Source organism: Neolamprologus multifasciatus, chromosome 2 (genome assembly GCF_963576455.1).
Source record: "Neolamprologus multifasciatus chromosome 2, fNeoMul1.2, whole genome shotgun sequence".
NCBI classification, from domain to species: domain Eukaryota; kingdom Metazoa; phylum Chordata; class Actinopteri; order Cichliformes; family Cichlidae; genus Neolamprologus; species Neolamprologus multifasciatus.
The window spans coordinates 1,137,323-1,143,391 of NC_140440.1; the positions used below are offsets into that span (position 1 = coordinate 1,137,323).

The following is a 6,069-nucleotide window of genomic DNA, read 5'->3' on the forward strand; positions in this document are numbered from 1 at the left end:
CATCACCATGTTGTAGTTTTAGGCTGGAGAATCTGGTGCACCCAGAAGAAGGCTGTCTTGTATTTATATGATGCAGATAGAAAATAAATCATTTCTTTTGCCTTTTTCACAAAATCTCAAGATACAGTGGGGCAAAAAAGTATTTAGTCAGCCACCAATTGTGCAGATTCTCACACCCGTAATTTTCATCATAGGTATACCTCAGCTATGAGAGACAAAATGAAAAAAAGGAAGAAAAAAACCCCAGAAAATCACATTGTCTGATTTTTAAAGAATTTATTTGCAAATTATGTTGGAAAATAAGTATTTTCATCTTAATACAAAGGGTATATACTTTGTTGGCAATGACAGGGATCTGTTCTGTAAGTCTGTAAGTTCTTCACAAGGTTTTCACACACTGTTGCTGGTATTTTGGCCCATTCCTCCATGCAGATCTCCTCTAGCCTTCCTGTCGTGTTCGGGTCAAATGTGACTGATTTAGAACTTAAAACACTCATAAATATTGTGTTTTACATCTGATTGCCAGTGTTTTAATCAACGATGTTGCTTCTGTGGTGTCCCTGGTCAAAGGTGACCGCCATAGGAAATGAATGGGTATCCACTCACTCACTGACTGAATGACCCAATGAACGACCCACTGAATGGCCCACTGAATTACCTACTGAACGACCCACTGAACGACCCACTGACTACTCCCTCTTAACGACCCACTGAAAGGCACTGAATGTGCCTATCCCCTACCTGAACCACACCTTCCAGACTAATCAATGTATCATCTTCACACAGACCCCATATATATATATATATAGCTTGATGTTTGCCTTGCACTCCATTTTCTCTGAGCACAATGAGCAGGCAACTGACCAAGCGGTTATCTGTCAAAGAGGTTCTGGTCCAGGTTTTTGGACATGATGAAGAGGGCACTGAAATTGAACCAGAGATAAAGGAGGATGTCTCAGAAGAGGAGGACAGCACAGATTTTGATGCAGACTTTGAGGAGACTGACCAGAACAGATGGAGAGGGAGCGGCACCTGAAGAACAGGCACCTGAGGAGACATTCCAGTCCAAGAGTGGACACTTGCTCTGGTCTTTATCCCCCCAGGACAGAGGAAGTAGAGCGAGAGTGGAAATCATAAATATGACGCCAGGGCCAACACGGTATGCAATAACTTATGTGGATGACATCAAGTCCAGCTTCAAGTTCGTTTTACCAGAGTCAATTGAGGGAATTATACTGGAGATGACAAACCTAGAAGGAAAAAGTGTGTTTGGGGACACCTGGAGAGAAATCGACCTGCTAGACCTCCAAGCCTACAGAGGTCTGTTGATTTTAGCAGGAGTATATCGCTCAAACATTGAGGCTACAAAAAGTCTGTGAGATGCAGAGTCTGGCCGACCTATATTCCGGGTAACTATGTCCTTACAACAGTTTCATGTCCTTTCAAGAATTATTCAATTTGATAACAGAGATACAAGACCTGTTCGCTGGAGAAATGACAAACTGGCTGCCATCAGGAACATTTGGGACAGGTGGGTGGAGCGCCTACCACTTATGTACAATCCAGGCCCTGAGGTGACAGTTGATAAGTGCCTGGTTCCTTTCAGTGGTCGCTGTTCCTTCAAGGTGTACGTTCCAAGCAAACCAGGTAAATGTGGATAAAGATCTGGACAGCATGTGACGCAAGGAGCAGCTATGCCTGGAATATGAAGGTATACATGGGGAAACCCAGTACTGGCAGGGATGAAAAAAACCAGGGCAAGCCTGAACTTCCCCCTGCATAGGTATTGAGCAGAGGAAGTGAGGCACTCTCAGCAAAATGTGCTTTCACTGGCACACACACATATGTTCCCAAAAACAATAGAAATGTCATCCAGATGAGCACGCTACACAAAGATCCCGCTGTCAGCACCACAGAGGGCAGGAAGTCCCTTATGATCCAGGGCTACAACAAGAACAAAGAGGGCGTTGACTGCCTTGATAAGGTAATGTAAAGTTTCATCCATCATGCATTTTATTTTATTTTTATTTGTGTGAATTATAGCATTTTGTGTACGACAGATTCAAATATATTTCCCAATCTCTTATTTATTGTTTCTTTTATTTTGTTTTATTTTTTTTTTCGCCTGTCCCGTTTGGTTCTTTTGCCATCAGAATTATTGTCTAAAGGCAAAGAAAGATGCCCAATGGATTTACTTACTGACCATCCCGGCCTTGCCGTAATGGTCTATTTGATTCATCTTTGCTTATATGTTTATTTTATTTTAATTTGACTTGCTACACACAGGACAGACATGACTGGGGTAAAGAAAAAGGAGAAAGAAAGAGGGAAAAAAAACAGCGGGGAAGAGGAACGGTGATAAAGGGTAAAAAACAAAAACCAACAAAACAAACAGACAAAAAATACTTATATCAATCACCTGGATCACCTGTTGAGAAAGAAAAAAGAGAAAACAACCCAAAAAAAGAGAGCAATATAATAAACAACATCATCACGATGATCTATGTGAATATAACAGTAAATACTAAATATTGAATATTATTGTGCAGCACGTAGGATCGACAGCACACAGTGTGCTTTGAGGTAGGAGCCAAAAAGGGTGTCGTTTGTGTGTGTGAGCACCTGTGTGTACACCTGTGAGCATGAGCACGCTTATATTCAAAAGGTTCCTTCATGTAATGATCTGCTAGAGGGTGTGGGGGGGCATAGCCCCGTCCTCCAGGGCATGAAGCAGGTATGGAGGAGATCCAGGCTCCAGACATCCAGAGGCCCTCAGACCACAAGAGACCAAGGAAGACCCTCGGAGGGGCAACTGTGCCACTCTCCCGGAAAGAGCTAAGGTGAGCCCCAGATGAGGGGTCAATCAGCAGCCGCGGAGCAGAAGACAGGGGGGGTTGCAGTGACGTGCCCGTGAGCTCCGCCGGCAGCCAGCTGTGCCAGAGTGACCGAGCCCCAGGCCGATAGGCCGAGGGCATCCCATCCCCGAAGGGGCCCGAGCGAGCCCCAGGCTCCAGGCCCCGACAAGCAGCCACCAGGAGTGAGCTGGTGTGTACCTGGACGCCCATCCCCGGACACAAAGAACCACAAATGCACCGATGTCTGAGGGCATCTGCCACTGGCAGGGGGAGTGGTGGGGGGAGATAGGCCTCCATACCTTGGAGGGCCTGAGATGTCCCTAGAAAGGTGGCGTCTGATACCTGGCCTGACATATAGACACAGACAAACAGGCACACACAGATACAAACATCCATTCCCACCATTATGCTCTCATATGCAATTACTCAGCACTCACCCAACGTGGAGACAGACATAAATAGACACTGTACACACAATCACACTCCCCAAGCGTACTCTGTACCCCAGGTTCCATCTGCTCTCACAGAATTTACAGGTCTGTGAGAGCCAGAAATCTTGCTTGTTTGTAGGTGGCCAAATATTTTTTTTCACCATAATTTGCAAATATATTTACATTAACAGTGTCCCTGTCTTTCTATAGACCAGGGGTCGGCAACCCTGGGCACGCGTGCCAGCTGTGGCACACGTGCACACAGCTGGCACGCTGATGGCACGGCTATAGCTGGACTGGGCATCGGGCATACCGGGTTGGTGGATTTACCAGATGCTGGCAGATGTGTAAAAATAACTCAGTTATTTGGTGATGGCTATGGCAGAGCTTCCACAGAGGCCAGCAGGTGGATGAGGGAAAGGGGATGCAGAAGGAGGAGAGACCCGAGGCGGCCGCCGGTCCGAGTGTCAGGTGAACTGAACTTCAGGTAAGACGTTATGACCTGCAGTCTATCTGGGTCAGTTATATACCAAGTTTAGGTGGAGTTTATTTTGGTTGTGCCGACTTTTTACTGTAAGTTACTGTGATGGCCAAACCCGTGGCCCCACCCTAAAGTCAGTAACTTTTGTATTTTCATTCTTCATTTGAACATAGTAATACATTTTAGTTGCCAATAATTTTATTGATTGGTTTGGATACATTTGTTCTATTTGTAAGTGCGCACATTTAGTTTACTTATGTATTCATACTACTTCATTTCTTTGCTTTCTGACTAACCTTTGTCTTATTTCTTACCTGCCATTATCCCTGGGAGTTGCTGGACAAAAGATGGTAGCCAGGGTTTGAAACCATTAAATGAAAAGGAAGATAATTGGACCACACCACCACTTCCTGCAGAAGGGGAGAATGTGTGTTTTCTTTACTTTAAAAACAAAGTATTTGTATTTAATTAAATATTTGAGTTTGGGGTTTAATGGGTTTTTGGTTTTCTTCTTTAGTGTTTAGTTTATTAACAAACTAGATTGTACTGCATCGTTTGTGATTTATGATTGTGTTTTGTTTGTTACCCCTCATATGTCACAATGGTCTGATCAGCCATCATATACACCCTTGTATGTCATTTCATGTTTTAGGTCAGTTATGTTTGTTTGTAGCAGTCATTTGGTTTGTTAAGTTTGCAGTCTTTGCCTGAGTTCAGTTTTGTTTCTTTGACCTCTTTTATGAGCTCAACATTTATTACTCTTGTAAATATAATTTTTGGGGGTTAAATAAATGGAAACTATATTTTTCTAATAATTCCTGGGACTCCTCCTGTTTTTCAACTCGGTCCATCACAGTTACAATAACTCGTACTGCGTAATAGCTAGCATGACTGAGTTTATATACTGCTGGGCGGATGCTATGATGTTACTGATAGTGAACTTTTATTCATAAGGTTAGTTAGTAGAGATGCCAACCATCCCGTAAAAACGGAATCGTCCTGTAGTCAGAAAAAATATTACGCGTTTTGTATTGAGGTGAAAAGGAACACAGTTTGTCCCGTACTTCGGCTACAATGGAAAAAGACACAAAGCTGGAGTTATTCAGCGTCTTTACGCTGTCACCTGCCTCTTTTTTCTCATTCCCTCCCCCTCCCTCTTCTGTTGCAACTTCAATCATGAAACTGATCAATGATCAGCTGATCAGCTTTTCTGTCACAAGTCCCATCTCTCTTGTTTGTTTATCTCCCACTTTGCGGCAGAAAGAGGAAATCAGCGGACGTCGCGCTAAACAACAGCAGCATGTTTAAGATTGATCAGCTGTTGTTAGAATTTATTTGTGGCTCAGGCAGTAGAGCAGGTCAACTACTGATTGGAAGGTTGGTGGTTCGATTCCTGGCTTCCCCAGTCTGCATGCCCAATATTTACCCCGTGTGTGAATGTTTATTAGTTGCACTTGTGTTTAGAAGTGCTTGTATGAGTGGGTGTGAATGGGTGAATGAGGCATGTTGTATAGAGCGCTTTGAGTACTCCGGGAGAGTAGAAAAGCGCTATATAAGAATCAGTCCATTTACCATTTAATAATATCTAGTATCAGCTGATGTTTGCTGGAGCCACAGCAAACATCAGTTTACCACAGTAAACGCTGCTGGTCATGATATTGGTTTGGATATGTGGTGAGAGGGAAACATGAAGATGAAACCAGGAGATGTCCTTACTGAATCATCAGGGCTAAACAGGTGATTGAGAAACAGGTTTACCTTTTAGGTGACATGAATGAGTTGAAGGGAAGTTATGAACTGTTTCTGAGAGGCAAATAACACCAGGATCCTTTTCTAAGTAGCTGACAGCTGGTAACTGTGCAGGGACAGGTCTAGCAAAGTTTTGCCAGGGGGCCAGGTAGGGCATTAACAGGGAAAGGGGGGTACAAAGAAATACTTTTCTTTCTCATTCTCATTTAAAATGTCTAGCTTTTAATAAATAATTATCTGAATCTTACAACCAAAGTTTTTATCTGATGTAAAATGTATAGAAATCATACATATACCAACAAGACAGTGTACATCACTGTCACAACAGCGTCTGTTTTCATTCAAAGGCTTTATGGCTTTTCCTATAATACCTGGTGAGCCGGTCTCTAGTCAAAATGCCCCGGCTGATTTTTTTCCCCCAGTCCAGCTCTGGGAACGACACGCAGTGAATTAATGTGAGAAGATGCATTAAAAAATAAATGCAGCTTCTTAACCCTTTAAAACCGGTCCAAGCGGGCACGGTCCGTTTTGCGTAACTATTTTAAAATCCCTG

At 43.3% G+C, this 6,069-nt stretch overlaps 1 pseudogene; it reads left to right on the forward strand.

The window, feature by feature from the left end:
* Positions 1-574: 574 nt before the first annotated feature.
* LOC146523794 (uncharacterized) lies at positions 575-2,052 on the forward strand (annotated as a pseudogene).
* The last annotated feature ends 4,017 nt before the right edge of the window (positions 2,053-6,069 follow it).